A 15,581-nucleotide genomic window follows, 5' to 3' on the forward strand; every position below is an offset into this window, starting at 1 on the left:
TAGCATGTTTTGACGCACATTCACATACTTTGCACATGCTTTGTCTACGTATTTTTGTACTTCCAGCTTTCCTTTTAGCATATTTACTCTCTTTGTTCAGAGATCTGCTTTTGTGCATTTTCTGTACACAGGAGTCGAATTTGGTGAAGGATTCATGTTCAAGGCCAAATCTGCAAGTGAACCAAAGGAGGAAGGCACCATTCCTTGACCTCACATGACCCTACCATGGGGGGTTGCCCAGGTCGTGTGGAGATCCTTGGTCGTGTGGTTGTAGTAGAAAAGGAAGTGGTCATGGCCGTGTGAACCTCACACGGCCGTGCCAAGATTTGAAGCCAGAAGGAGCAAGGTCGTGTACACTACACGGCCATGCAACCCATCTAGAGCTGAAACCTTACATGGTCGCGTAGATCTACACGGCCGTCCATAGGCAAAGGCAGTGCAGGCTGTGTAGATCTACACGGCCGTGCAAGGGAAGCAGAAGCATTGTGTGCCATGACCGTGTATTACACACGACCGTGTAAGGTAGGCAGAGAAGGGAGTGGCCTTGGCCGTGTAAACCACACACGACCGTGCCTCGGGGCCGTGTGGCGCTCAAACCTCTCCTCTATATAAGGCCTCCTTGATGATTTGAAAAGATCTTCTCCCTTTTGGGGGGAAACAAGATTTGGGGCATTCCTCCACCTTCTTGGAGGGTTTTTCCAGCGATCTAAGGGCGGATCTTCAACGTTTCGACTCCGAAAGCAAGGATTGGATCTGAAGACCGTTCTTCATCGTAGATAAGCTTTCTTTCTCCCTTCTTTCTTGGATTTAGGGATCAAGATGCTTGTAATCTTCTTGTTTTCAGATTTCTCTCCTCGTTTTATGGATTAGATCTCTTGTTCTAGGACGGAGGGTGTAATTGTAAGGATGATTTGATGTAAAACTCTTATGGATTTTCCAATTTCCTATTTCTATGATTTTTTCCTATTTGTATCCATTCTTTCTTGTGTGGATTGTTGCGATTAGGGCTTAATTACCATGCTTGATTGAATGTTTGAATATCTTGTGGATTTTGTATGGATTGTTTCTCATTTGATTTTCCGAGGGACGTTCATGACAGGAACATGCCCATGTAAGGATGTTTGAGGGATGATCTTGAGGGTGAAATAGGGTAATTCAAGGGGGTAGGATAGATTGTATGAGTTCATATATTATATCATGATGCGGTTGAGGAGTGATGAATCCTATGTTGATTATCCGAGGGATGCATGTGACAGGCAAGCCCGTGTAAGGACAATATAAATTCATACCTAATTGATCACATTTAGGTATAGATTTTAGTCCTAGGTCAGTTGTCTATTGCAAGAGAGAACCGACAACCTTCTACAAATAATGGACAATTGAGGAATAAGATTTGGTAGATCATTTACATTGAAGAACCTTACAAAGAAATCAAAACTCCTAGAACATCCCTTTTATCAAAGCCCTCATTCTTGTTTGTTATTCTTTCATCTTTATGTTTTTCTTTGCATAGTTGCATTTAGCTTTTGACAAACAATTGATTGGTTGTTTAGCTAATTCGCGTTGATAAATCTTTAGTGGTTATTCCAGTCCCTGTGGATATTATATCTTTATTATTACTTACGACATTTCCGTACACTTGAGGAGAGTCAACAAGTTTTTGGCGTCATTACCGGGGACTGCGCTATAACATTAGAGATTATCAATTAAGTTAGACTAAACATAACTCTTCTTTTCTTTTCATTAGCATAATTGAAACTAATCTTTAGAATTTTGTTTTCATCATTTGCATATCTTTCTAATTCTTGACAATTCTTTTTGTTGCAATTCTAATTCTAATTCTAACTTTGCATTCTTGATTTCTAGCACTCTAATCTAACTTTTCTCTATTTTCTCTTTTGATCTAGTTTCTTTCTTCTTTTCTTTTGTAAACATATCTTGCAATCTTTAGCATATGAATTATTCTAGACATCTTTCTTTTTCATTTTATCTTTTCTTTCTTGTTTTCATTATGCACTTTCTTTCTTGCAATTTTAATTATGCATTGTTTTTCTTTCTTCTCATATTACATTTTATTTCTTATCTTTGATTCTTCAATTTTTCTTTCTTCTAATAATTTTTTCTTGAATATCCATGAGCACTAACATGTCAAGCAGGTCCATGAGAAATTTTTCTACACCCTTTTCTGCAAGATTTTTATCTCTCATTGTGCAACCTCAAATTGAAGCAGAAAGTTTCCAACTAGACCCAGAGTTAATTTTTATGATACAAGGTCACAAATTTAGAGGAGAAGTATCAGAAAGTCCATATCTACATCTTGAAACATTTTTAGAGATTTGTGATATGGTGAAATGTGAAGGAGTGTCAATAGATGCAGTTCGATTGATGGTATTTCCTTTCAGTATCAAGGATAAAGCAAGGACTTGGTCATATTCTCTCCTTCCTCAAAGTATCACAAGTTGGGAACAATTGGAGAAGCAATTTCTGAATCATTTTTTTTCTCCAAGCAAAATAGTGTATATGAGGAATTGCATAACAAATTTTGCTCAGGCATATGGAGAATCATTGTTTGAAGCATGAGATCGATTCAATAGTCTTCAAAGACAATGCCCTCATCATGGGTTTGAAAAATGGTTGATTCTGCACATATTCTATGGGAGAATTTCTTTCTCAGACAAGAGTTTATTGGATTCATCAGCTGGAGGTTCTTTTATGGACAAAAGTGTAGATGAAACATATATGTTAATTGATCAAGTGACATTGAACCTCCATGAATGGTCGAATATAAGTTGGATGAAATCTCCCTCAAACATTCAAGAAGTGCAAGCCATAAATGCTATAGATCCTGTCAAACAAATTGTAACTCAACCATCTATAAGTTTTGAAAACCACAAGTCACAGAACAGGGAGTTCAAACATTTAGGGGCAAAGATTGAAAGTATTGTTTCAAATTGGTTTAAAGAAGATCCCCCTCCTTCACAGACAAGATCTAGTGAAAAGTGTGATGATGTTGGGTTGAGAATTGAAAAAAATCATGAAGAACTTCTGAAGGACATGTTTAGAATTGAGAAGAAGAACAATAGAAGACCACATGAACTCTGTTTCATTATTCCAGGAGGTTCCCAAATGCCACAAGCACCTTTCCCTCAACGATTGATCATACCAACACTAGATAAGCAAGTTGAATCTCCTCCATAAGCTAAAAGGGAATATCGGAAATTAGAAGTACCTTTTCCAAGACCTTGACTAAGGGTTCCTTTTCCACAAAGGTTAGTGGGGGTCAATGAGAACTATGACTTTAAAAAATTCTATGACACTGGTAAGGTTGAGTGCAGATTTTTGAATTTGTATAAAGATTAAGACTCTTCAGATGAGGATTATAAAGATAATGCAGTGGTAAATAAGTTTTCAGATCTACAACCAAATTTTTTAGGGTGTTGTAGTGACATTAATTTTCAGATAATGAATGTGATGTGGTAGATCAATTTAAAACTGCAAGTAAAGTTATTGATCCTCCTATAGTTGATTCTCCTATTGAGGATATTGATGTGGGTTTGTTTTTTGATATTTGTGTTGATGATGTTGATATGGAGCAATGTGTAGGGAGCTATGTTGTGGAAGCAGCATCTCAAGAATAACCTCCTTTGTCCACACAATCCTTAGATGTTGTAAGAGTTGCAAGGATTGAGCATGTTGTGGACAATGTGTAGGGACTCATGTAGATATGGTTGAGTCTCAAGAATCACCATCTTTGATATCACCAACACTTGAGCCAGAGCCAGAACCATCATTTGATTCAGAGGAAATCACATCCACATGTTTAGAAATATCAGGTATCTCTCAGCAAAGCAAGGTAAGTACTTCTTATGATCTTTTGAAAAATTTTATAGAGGTACATATTATTGACTTTGTTGGATGTGATTCAGTTTTTATTTCTTATTCTGCTTATCTTAATATGGTTATAGCTCTATCTTATCTAATATGTTTATGGGAGATTTGTATTTTCTTTGCATGTGCAGATTTCACTTGGGCTAATGATTGGAAGCTCAATCTGAACCGTCTTCGACCACCGGAAAAACTTCAAAGAAGACGAAGATGGAGAGAGCAATACTTCATTTTGTAATTCCTATATTGAAAGCTCCCTCCATAATAAGAGCCCTTGGTAGGAGGGTGTTGAAATATCTTACCCCTCCAAGAGCGAGATTTCGATAAATCTAATGAGGTGGTCAAGCTAATGACCTTAAACAAGCGCTTCTTGGGAGACAACCCAAATTCATTTTCTTTGTTTTCATTTGTCTTTAGTTCTTTCTACTTTCATTTCATTCTTTATAATAAACATGTTTCCTCTACTTAATTTTTGTTGTCAATCTTCTTTTATAGGACTCAAAGATTAGAAGGAGTGTAACTACATGATGGAGAAGTTAATGACATGGGCATTTGGCATGCATCATTTGGTAACTTCTCTTAGTTTTAATCTCTTCCACATTGTTTTTAGTTTTCATTGGGACAATGAAAAGTTTAAGTCTGGGGGGATGCATTAGATGCATTTGAATTGCTTTGTTTGTTTTTTTATTTTTTTTTTGTTTTTGCTTATGTCTTGCATTTTGTTTTGATTTCTTGTGGCATTCATCTTGAGAACATCAAACTTCACTTATATGCTTTCTTATCTTTAAGTGAAAATGCTAGCATGTTCATTATCTAGATTCATGATTTCTTGTCTTTTTGTAGTAGGTATGTGCACAAGATATCAATCTTGTGTAAAAGAGTCACATCTAACTTATATTAAAAGAATACTTAGGTATATTAAGGGAACCCTAAATGTAGGACTATGGTACCCTAGGACTTGCACCCTTGATCTAACTGGCTATTATGACTCAGACAATGCCGGGTGCAAGCTAGATAGAAAAAGCACAAGTGATAGTTGTCAATTTCTAGGTCAATGCCTAGTAAGTTGGTCAAGCAAAAAGCAACATTGTGTTACCCTATCAACCACTGAAGCTGAGTACATAGCCCTAGGAGAATGTGCATCTCAACTACTATGGACGATGCATACACTAAAAGATTATCAACTAGAATATCAGAACATTAAAATTTCAATTGACAACATAAGTTCAATTAATCTAACCAAAAACCCAATTCACCACTCAAAAACTAAACATATAGAAGTAAAACACCATTCCGTAAGGGATCACGTAGCTAGGGGTGATATTGTACTTAACTATGTTGAGTACAAATCAAACCTAGCTGACATATTCACAAAGCCCTTACCTAAACTTGAGTTCAATGCACTTAGAAGATAAATAGGAATGTGCTTAGTAGAATAGACCTTATGTTCCTTATATTTAATCAGCTTGGTTCTTGTATCCTTCAAAATTTTAGGAAAAATAATGTTTTGAAAATCCTAATTTTATTAGACCTTCAAAATTTGGACTTAGCCTAGGGCTTACCTTTAGAAATCATGTTCCCCTAGTTTTAGCCAGAGAATCACATAAGCACACTAAGCTTACCTTGTTTGTGGCTAAAGGACTTAGAACAGTGGGAGATGCATAGGGTACAACCTAGACTTCAGAATACTTATTTCTGTACATCGCAGTAAGTCTGAGCGTTAAAAAACAACATTACATTAATCAAGTTAAGTCATCCAGACCTAGTCAGATCTAACTAGATCAATTGACTTAACTTGACTAACCAAGTGAAAGTTGTTGCGCTCTAGGTAATCAACTAGTAGCAAAATGGTTAGACATTTGGCCCCAGGAACTAAATGATTAATTTTAATTTTCAAGTTACTCATGCTTGGACTTTAGGACTTCTTAAACTTATGTGAAAATGGCCTTAGTTGCAACTTTTCAAGCTTATTTTTTTCTTTTCTCAAAAGCTTTTTAAAACTCAATCATTTTCAAAGCCTTTTCAAAATCTAGATTTTCAAATTACTTTACCAAATATTTTTCAAATCTTAGCTAGATATCCCTCAAAAGGCTTGTTAAAATAAGCTAAGTGTTTTTAGCTCTTTCAAAAATTGATAAATATTATTTAAAGGTTTCCAAATTTAACTAAGTGTTTTAAAATTTTTTTTCAAAATTCAATTCTTTTTGCAAAAAGCTTTCTAAACTAAATATCGTTTACCTTCTTTCAAAACTTAGCTAAATATTTTTTAGATTCTTTTAAAATTAAGCTAAGTATTTTTCAAAAAAAAAACTTGTTTAATTTTAACTTAATATTTTTTCGAAAAAGCTTGTTTAATTTTAACTTAATATTTCTCAAAAAAAAAACTTTTCGAAATAAAGAAAATGTCTTTTAAAAAGACTTTAAGAATTTAAGAAAATATTTTCAACAAAGCCTTTCAAATTTAACTTTTCAAATGAAGCATTTCTCAAAGTTTACCTAGTTTTTTTCTAACAGTTAAATGTTTCACTTAGCTAAAAGTTTTGCAATAATATTAACTCCTAAAAGCTAAGTGTTAACGACTTTATTCTAAACATTTTTGAAAAGATAAAAAGAAGCTAAGGTCATTGATCATTGTTCCTTGTATCTCCCTTGTTTATTTTGATATATGGCATAGGGGGAGAGTAGGGAAAAATTCAAAATTCAATTCGCAAAATTTAAATTAAAAAGAGCTCTTATTAAGGGGGAGTCTTACATTGTTAAAAGTTTAAGTATGTTTCAGTTTAAGTTATGCTTGCACTTAAACTTATTTACTTAAGCTTGTTTATGTTTCTTACTTAAACTTTGAAGATCATTTATTCATCTATTTTACTTAACTTTGAATTTCAGTTGTCATAATCAAAAAGGGGGAGATTGTTGGTGGAGGAAGCATACGACAATCGAACCCAAGTTTTGATAATGGCAAAGGAATCAAAGTTAAGCTTATTTATGATCTAACATGTCTAATGGAGATTGCAGGAAAGTCCTAAGTGTTCTTAGGCAAAAGTCCTAGCTGTGGTTAGGCAAGGTGAAAACCCTAGGGGGTGGTAACCCTAGATCCTAAGGGGTGGTAACCCTAGGTGGAGGAAACTCCTAAGGGGGGTGGTAACCCTAGGTGGAGAAAAATCCTAGGGGGTGGTAACCCTAGGTGGGGAGGAAAATCCTAAGGGGGATAACCTTAGGTCCTAGGGGGTGGTAACCCTAGGTGGAGAAAAGCCCTAGGGGGCGGTAACCCTAGGTCCTAGGGGGTGGTAACCCTAGGCAGAAATTTCAGTCGGTTTGGAGGATCGGACTGGCATCAGGTAATCTCTCCTGAGGGGAGTAGGTGAGGACACGTTCCCCGCAGAGGGAACAGTAGGCGTTGGGTCGACCTAGGGTTTTCGGTCGGAAATCTGAAATCAGACCCGGACAGTCTGACGATTGTTGATCACTTGATTTATCTTGTTTATATCTGTTCTAACTTTGTCTTGTAGGGTATGTTGTTGTTTTGGGACTAACGTGTCTTGCAGGTACAAAAGGAACAAGCTAAGCCTCGGATGAACAGTGCCCGAGGTGCCTCCATGGAGCTTGGAGGCGCCTAGGGTGTAGAATGTGAGCTGGTCGCGAAGCACTGCTGGAGGCGCCTCGGATAGAGCTGGAGGCGCCTTGGACCAGAGATTGGAGGCGCCTTGGATTGGCTTGAAGGCGCCTTCAAGTGGATGAGTTGCGACCAGGTCCATTCTGATCCACGCGGCTGACTCGGCTTGTTGGAGGCGCCTTGGATGGTGTTGGAGGCGCCTCCAGCAGTGCATAAAAGGGGTGTTCGAGTAGCAGTATAGATCATCAATTCTAAAGTTCTTCTACTACAACGTGCTGCTCCAAAAGACGCCCTGAAGTGATACTACAAGTCCCCGACGACCTAGAGCTCCGAGATTTCGATTCTGTCATCGGTAGAATTTTTATTATTACTGCACTTATTGTAATACATATTTGTACTATCTTTGCGTGATATAGTTGTTGCCCACAGAAAGTGATCAACGATCGCGGGCCTTGGAGTAGGAGTCACCCTAGGCTCCGAACCAAGTAAAACCTTGGTGTTCTCTTGTGTGTTTGTTGTCTTTCTTTTATTTTCGATGTGCGTAATTCTTGATCGTTTTACAAATCCGACGAGTGAAAGTCACAAGCGCTATTCACCCCCCCCCCCCATCTAGCGCATCTTGATCCAACAGTTCTTGTATGTGAAGATCTAACTTTGCAGGTGATTTAGATCCAACAGTTCTTGTATGCGAAAATCTAACTTTGCAGGTGATTTACTTCCTCTTGATCCTAAAATTAATAGAACCTTTCATAGAAGGAAAATCTCTCAAAGTCATTAAGAAGAACAAGAGTAACTCAAATATGGCATTCAGATCTTTGAAAGATTATGGAGCTCCAAAGTCTACCCTAGAATTAGGGCCAATTGTTCAACCAAAAATTCAAGCGAGAAATTTTATGCTTAAACCATCCTTTATTTCAAAAATTCAGCAGGTTTAGTTTGGGGGATTAAAGATGGAGGATCCTTATTCACATCTCATGGAGTTCCATAGATATTGTAATATAGTGAAATATAAGGAGGTTCCATCTGATGCTATTCGATTACTAGTTTTTCCTTTCAGTCTTAAGGATGTTACGAAGAAGTGGTTCAATACTTTTCAACCTCAGAGTATCAGAACTTGGGATGAGTTAGAGCAAAAATTTCTGAACAAATATTTTTCACCACCAAAAAACCACACGTTTGAGAAATCAAATTCTGAACATTAAGTAACTTGATGGGGAGGAATTACATCAAATTTGGGAGAGATATTTATCTCTTTTACATTCATGTCCACATCATGGTATTGAGAAATGGTTAATCGTACATTTATTCTATGTTGGAATTTCTTTCAGAAATAAGAGCCAGTTAGATTTAGCATTTGGAGGATCTTTCATGAAGAGAAGTTTGGATGAAGCATATGAGATAATTTGCAGGATAACGTCAAATATTAATGATTGGTCAGAAAAAAATTTAACGACTCTCTCACTTAGTGTATGTGAAGTTAAAGTAAGAGAAAGTGAAGAATGTGTAAATGAGTTTGAAGGAGGCATTACTTTGAATCAAAAGGAGTTCCAAAACTTATTTCCTTGGTGTTGTGAATCTCTATTGAAAATGTTTAGCAAAGGGACATCTTCAAATGAACCTTTTGAAAAGGTAGAATGTTTGAATGTTTATGAAGATACGTATGAGGAAGATAGAGGGATGGTATTGAAATCCAAGGGGAATCTAGAAGAAGAATATCAAAAAGAAGCAATAAAGTTGTTAGAGCAAGATATAACTTCACCAAAAATTATGCCACCACAGCTTGAGTTAAAGCTATTGCCACCTAACCTCAAATATGCATTCCTTGGACCGAATTCCACCTTTCCAGTTATAATCAATGCAAATTTAACCGAGCTAGAAACGCAAAGATTGCTTAAAGAGTTAAGATTGCATAGAAAAGCCATTAGGTACACCATTGATGGTATTAAAGGAATTAATCCTTCTCTTTGCATGCATAGAATTTTACTTGAGGAAGGATATAAAAATTTAATTGAACATCAAAGGAGGTTGAACCCAAATTTGAAAGAGGTGGTAAAGAAAGAAGTACTTAAACTTTGGGATGTCAGGATCATTTATCCTATTTCAGATAGTGAATGAGTGAGTCCAGTGCATGTAGTTCCAAAGAAAGGAGGGATGACTGTGATCAGGAATGAAAATAATAAATTAGTTCCAACATGGACAGTCACAGGGTGGCGAATGTGTATTGACTACAGGAAATTAAATAAAGAGACTAGGAAGGATCATTTTCCTTTACCATTTATTGATGAGATACTTGAAAGGCTAGCAAAGCATTCTTATTTTTGTTATTTGGATGGTTATTTAGGGTTTTTCCAAATTCCAATTCACCCTCAAGATCAAGAGAAGACTACTTTTACATGTCCTTTTAGAACTTTTGATTATCGTCGTATGTCATTTGGACTTTGTAAAGCTTCAGCTACTTTTCAAAGGTGTATGATGACAGTTTTCTCAGATTTAATAGAGAAAATCATGGAGGTATTTATAGATGACTTCTCAGTTTATGGGAATAATTTTGATACTTGTTTACGAAATCTCTCAACAGTTCTTCAACGGTGTGAAGATGTGAACTTGGTATTAAATTGAGAAAAATGTCACTTTATGGTTAAAGAAGGAATTGTTTTGGGACATAAGGTACCTGAGCATGGGATTGAAGTAGATCAAGCTAAAGTAGAAGTAATAGAAAAGTTACCCCCGCCAATCAATGTGAAAGGAGTAAGGAGTTTTTTGGGGCATACTGGATTTTATAGGCGTTTTATTAAAGACTTTTCAAAAATTTCTAAGCCACTTACGAATTTGCTGAATAAAGATGTTGAATTCTGTTTTGATAATGATTGCATGGAAGCTTTCAAAAAGATTAAAACTACCCTCATTTCAGCCCCAGTAATCTAGATTGGGAGCTTCCATTTGAGATTATGTGTGATGCCAGTGATTTTGCAGTAGGAGTAGTTCTAGGTAAAAGGAAGAACAAGATTCTACATGCAATTCACTATGCAAGCAAGACACTTGATGCAGCTCAAGTAAACTATTCTACTATAGAAAAGGAATTCCTAGTAGTAGTTTTTGCAATTGATAAGTTCAGATCTTATCTAGTAGGTTCAAACATGATAGTTTATACTGATCATGTGGCCATTCGATATTTACTGGATAAGAAGGATGTTGAACCAAGACTTATCAGATGGATTTTACTTCTTCATGAATTCAACTATGGAGATTAGAGATAAGAAAGGGGCAGAAAATGTAGTGGCAGATCATTTATCTCGAGTATGGCAGAATGAAGAAAAGAATGTAGAGAACGATATGCCTATTAATGATATTTTTCCAGATGAACACTTATTGGCATTGACATGTGTTAAAACACCTTGGTATATTCCAAAGTTTAAGTACTTATTCCAGATGAACACTTATTCTAGATGAAAGAAATTTTTAAAAATTTCTTTCATCTGGAATAAGTGTTTATCTCGAGTACTTAAACTTCGGGATATTTTTCTTTGTTAATTATCTAGCAAGTGGAGTTCTTCCCCCAAATTTCTTTAGACAACAAAAGAAAAAATTTCTTTCAGATGTTAAAAATTATATTTGGGGTGAACTGCTTCTCTACAAGAAATGTAGTGATATGATCTATAGAAGATGTGTACCGGAGGATGAGGTTAAGGATATTTTATTTCATTGTCATTCTTCATCATATGGAGGACATTTGGGATGCTCAAAGACATCTGCAAAAGTTCTACAGGTCGGGTTCTTCTAGCCTTCTCTATTCAAAGATACAAAAGAATTTGTGCAATCTTGTGATCAATGTCAAAGGACCGGAAATATTTCTAGAAGGAATGAAATGTCATTAAACTATATTCTTGAAGTTGAATTATTTGACGTATGGGGAATAGATTTCATGGGATCATTTCCTTTTTCATATGGGAATAGGTTTATTCTGGTGGCAGTGGATTACTATTGCTTCTCCTGCCAGTAATGCAAAAACAGTCATCAAATTGTTTAAGAAGATAATCTTTCCACGATTTGGCGTACCTAAGGCAGTCATTAGTGATGGAGGGTCACATTTTATAGAAAAATAGTTCAAAAACTTACTCAAGAAATATGGAGTAAGTCACAAAGTGGCAACACCTTATCATCCACAAACCAATGGGCAAGTTGAGATCTCAAACCGTGAAATCAAAGCTATATTAGAGAAGACGGTCTCTACTTCACGAAAAGATTGGTCATTAAAGTTAGATGATGCTTTATGGGCATATCATACTACTTATAAAGCTCCCATTGGTATGACTCCATTTCGATTAGTTTATGGAAAGTCATGTCATCTTTCAGTTGAATTGGAACATAAAGCTTATTGGGCAATTATAAAACTCAATATGGATATCAGGATGGCAGGAGAAAAAAGAAAACTTCAGTTGAATGAGCTTGATAAATTAAGGATGGATGCTTACAAACATACTCGATCTTATAAGGAAAGAACAAAGAAATGGCATGATCAACATATCTTACGTAGAGATTTTAAAGAGGGAGATTTAGTTTTATTATTCAATTCAAGGTTAAAACTTTTTCCAGGGAAACTTAAGTCATGATGGGTAGGTCCATTTAGAGTTAAAAGGGTTTATCCTTTTGGAACGGTGGACATTTGGAACGAAGAGATGGGAATTATTAAGGTTAATGGTCAACATCTTAAAAGATATGTACATGGTATAAATTTGGAAGAGAAATAAAAAGTGTACTTCTCTAAACCTCACCCTGCAGATTTAGAAGATCAGTTGAGCTAATGACCTTAAACAAGCGCTTCTTGGGAGACAACTGATAACCATGATTTTGTTACATTATTTTAATTCATAATGCATGTTTTTAATGGTTTATTCATAGCTTAATCTCACATTTACATTATATTTCATAATTGCATGTGATCTTGGACTTAATTGTAAATTAGCCTATTATCATGGTATTTGATGCTAATATTTAATTATTATTTTGTAGGCATCAAAAGGGTCATGGACCCGATCAAATCAGACCACATTTGGACTCAAATCTAGGGCTAAACGAGGTGATCAAGCTTTGGATCGATTTGGACCGTCCATTGAAGATTGGAGAGATCAGAGTCATTCGTCAAGCATCTGGTCCATCCAACCTAATGAGGAGCAGATCTGGACCATAGATGAAGATCGATATTGTTGGATCAGATTTTAGGCTATTTTCCACCGTTGATCAAGCTTCGAGAATTTTCAACCGTCCGATCAGATTTGGGAGAGTTTAAATGTCGTGAGAAGCTACAGTGTACAGTGGGCTCGGCGTCACGATTTCTCCACTGTTTCTCTTCTTCTTCGCGCGACGGTCGTTGCTCCCGTTCTCTATTCCAGATCCGCGAGTTAGCATTCTTCACCGGCGGCGATTCCTGAGCTCCGGCGATCATCGTCTGAGGGTACAGAGAGCAGCAGAGGCGTTCACAGTCCGCGAGTTGATTTCTGATTCACATTCGGATCACAGACGAGAGGCGTTCCCAGATCTGTGATCTCCATCAACATCGGAGCTCGAGGGCGTTCCCAGAAGCTTCCGATTGCCACTTCATTAGCATCTCCAGCCGATCTGATCAATCGGGTGAGTGAAGCAACTTCCAGATTCAACCTCTGTTTCTTCGTGCATTGAGGACTCAGCTGGTTGTGAGCTCAAGAGGGTTTCCCAGTGGCTATGAACGACTGGCTGGATTAGTTGGAAGCTCTAGATTCAAAGCCAACAACCCAAGAGGCGTTCTCAGTGGTTGTTCTGTTTCATGGCAGGGAGGAGAAGCTTGCGGCAAGGATCTGTGATTGTCGAACGTTTCTTGTTTACTTTACCTGCATTTTTATTTGGATTGTTCAACCCTGCTCAGATCTGAGATCTGATTCTTTACCTTTTCGTTTGTTTTTTTTGTTTGAATTCCTACTACAAATCCATTTCAGACTACTTTCTTGCACATTTGTTTGCCTTAAGATTTCTGTAATTCCATCCATGATTAGCTACTAACTTAGTTTGTAATCCATTTCTAGTTTAGAATTTTATGTTTCTATTTCCACAAGAATAAGTTAGTTTCAATTCATGAATTTAGAAAACTCTTGTTTGATTAATTGAATTTTGATGTGGCTGTAATGTGCTTGATTGATGAATGAATCATTTACCCTTCTCATTGTTTACCTCTATTAATAATCTTGATTGAGGTTCTGAATTTAAGTCTTGGTGAATGGTGAATGTGATGTTGATTTCGATTTGCAATTGTATTTAGTTCTTGAATTTATTGGCTACTGTGAATTTAAATAATTGAATGCTTTATTTCTGTGAATATAATGGAAGATGTATCAATTGATGCATTTGATAAAATGATACATGAGAATCTGATTTAATTGTTAATGACTTGATGAGATGGAATAGAATAATGTTCAAATGAGGTTGATCTTTCTTGCTCTGTTCTTGATTTTATTAGATAAGGTTAATTTGAATTGTGAGTTAAATGGGAAAGCTTAGTTGATTTAGCGTCAATTCTAGGGTTTACACACACTTATTAGTTATCCTTGGAAAAATACGACTTGGGACTCCTTACTACAACATTTGTTTTTATTTTAATGAGTTTCAATTTTAATTAATTTGGGGTGCACATGACATGTAATATGGTCAACACCAGCAACCCAAGGGTTCTTTAGTATTTTTCAATTCAAATTTTTGTTTTCATTAGTTAGGACTTTTAAATTTGTTGTTACTTTTGTCTTCAGGTTGTAATTTGGCTTCCATGAGCTGCCATGATTATTTCATGGGCATGGAAGCAATGGAGAAAGTGGAAAGGAAGAAATGTAGCATTTTGGAATTGGGAAGAGCTTGGTCGTGTATCATACACGGCCGTATAAGGATTCCCGAGAAGAAGAACTACTAGGTCGTGCCTCGTACACGGTCGTGTGAGGTTAGCTAAAGAAGAAAAGGGAACAGGTTGTGTACTATACACGGTCGTGCAAAAAGAGGCTGAGAGAAAGCTTGCATTGGTCGTGTCCCATACACGGCCGTGTAGAAATTCCTGAGAGGAAGAATGCCTTGGCCATGTCCCATACACGACCATGTAGGAATACTCGAGAAGGAGAATGTAAGGCCTGTGTAAATTAACACAGCAGTGCTGAAAATTTAGGCATGGCCATGTGAGGGGTGAAGCACGGCCCAGTCCAGCTTTAAAAGAGCTAGGGCATGAGGGTGTGTGTGTCACACGGTCGTGCCCGCCGCACACTCTCTTCTTCTTCTCTTTTCTTTCTCACTTCCTTTTTCCTAGGGTTTTAAACTACTTCTTCTAATTTCTTTATCTTGTTCTTCCTTAAAAGGTTCAATCTTTCTAGCTTCCACCATGTCAAATGTGATCAAGGATATTTCATCAACAAGGAAAGGGAAAGAAAAGATGCTTTCCACAAAAGAAAGAATCTCTTGTTTCAAAGGTATTTCTAATAACTTTGGCATTATCTTTTCTAGCAAAGAACAACAACTTCGATATTCTTATTTATGTAAACGTTCTCTCTTGAATACCAAATTTTTGGATGATGCAACTTTAAATACATTAGGATTTAAGGATGATATAAATTGGTTATTTGGAAGAATAGGTTGGAGTGGATTAATGAATATGAAATACCAAACTTATCCTAGAATTATTTTTGAAATTTTAAGTTATATAATGGTTAACAATGTACAAGGTGGGGGAAAGTTAAAATTTCGTCTATTAAATGAAGATTATGAATGGGCATTGAGTGATTTTAATATTTGTTATGATTTACCTAAAAATGATGTATGCACAATTTTACCTGATTTTGAAAATTCACACTTTTGGCAACAAATCTCTGAACAATCACATTTTAACCCTCACAATTCTAGAGCTCCTTATATTATTAATCTCATTTTTAGATATATTCATTTAGTCATAAAAATTACTATATTTGGATGAGAGGATAAAGAAGGGTTAGTGAGACTTGTAAATTTGTATTGTTTATGAGCAATGGTTGAAAATATTACAATTAATTCTGGTTATTTTTTTCTTAAGCATTTAGCAAAA

General features: G+C 36.2%; 1 non-coding gene across 1 annotated transcript; it reads right to left on the reverse strand.

Annotated features, from left to right (window-relative positions):
- Positions 1-2,518: 2,518 nt before the first annotated feature.
- On the reverse strand, positions 2,519-2,624 carry LOC122033101. Its single transcript, XR_006126362.1, has one exon. It is a non-coding gene; the product is annotated as a small nucleolar RNA R71 (small nucleolar RNA).
- Positions 2,625-15,581: the final 12,957 nt, after the last annotated feature.

The sequence above is a fragment of the Zingiber officinale genome, chromosome 11A, assembly GCF_018446385.1.
Source record: "Zingiber officinale cultivar Zhangliang chromosome 11A, Zo_v1.1, whole genome shotgun sequence".
Lineage (NCBI taxonomy): Eukaryota > Viridiplantae > Streptophyta > Magnoliopsida > Zingiberales > Zingiberaceae > Zingiber > Zingiber officinale.